Raw genomic sequence first — 1,176 nt, 5'->3', positions numbered from 1 at the left:
CAGGCATACAATTTAAACAGTTGAAATACAGACCCCTTGATATTGAGCACTAGAACATGTAGCAGCTGCGACCAACGAGACAGTGCTACAGAGCATCACACACCAATGACTCATTTTCTAAAATGTCCATCATATGCTGTATCAAAATTCAGTAAAGGCTCAGCTAAACATTGGAAAGATATATTATATACCTTATCCATCCATCGTAGAACATATGTTGTGACCTTGAGCGTGATCTTCTTGTTCAGGATCGCACTAAAAAAGTGTTTCTTCTGCACATTTGGATACCAAGCACGTTTATTCCTGAATAATACGAACACGAAAATTGTGAAATTAGCTATCACTATACAATGCAGTGCTTTACTAATGTGAGAAAAGAAACAAGCCAATGGTGTGTATTCCCTCGCGAGGATTAGGAGATTGTGACAGAGGTACTCAAATGGCAATGCAGCGAGAGCACATAAATTTTTGACCGTGACTAATGTAGGCGTGTAGGATATTGGGTTGTGAGCCCGCCTAATTTCGATATGATCTGACAGAGAGAGCACTATAAAAAAAATAATCAATTTCATTGAAAATTGAAAAGCACCATCCTTCAAACTCATCAAACATATTCGGGTAATGTGTATAAGTTGATCTGGAATAATTAAAGACTGGAACCATGTGATGACAGAAACTTAAGAGTCAGGCGCGTGTGTTTGAATTGAATACTTGCAGACACAGAATCTATGGCGAACGACATTAGATAGAAGTCTGATTTACGTACGAATATACAACCATGCATACAGGAGGATTGCGATTAACACAAAATTGAAATGACATCTAGCTGATTGTATAGTCAATGTTCAACTTACATCGATATGATTGCTAAATGCTTCGTACGGACGATAAAGCATGTCTATGCGGACTTCATAGGCGTAAATATGATAGAATACACACTTGCACAAAATTGTACATTCAAGCATAAATCGATAAAAAAAACGTCCATCGATGTGTATTCGAGATATAATATAGCATATGTGCGTATTCTAAACCTGCACGAACCAATGCTGTGAATCGATATGCGTCCTATATATTAGCCCATTGATTTGTGCGCAAATTGAATCGGCAAATAACGAACAGAATACTTGTGCATAATATATATATATATATATATATTATATATATATATATATA

The sequence above is a fragment of the Sphaeroforma arctica genome (genome assembly GCF_001186125.1).
Source record: "Sphaeroforma arctica JP610 unplaced genomic scaffold supercont1.29, whole genome shotgun sequence".
Lineage (NCBI taxonomy): Eukaryota > Ichthyosporea > Ichthyophonida > Sphaeroforma > Sphaeroforma arctica.
The sequence above is the reverse complement of the archived record's forward strand: the minus strand, read 5'-3'. Positions refer to the sequence as shown.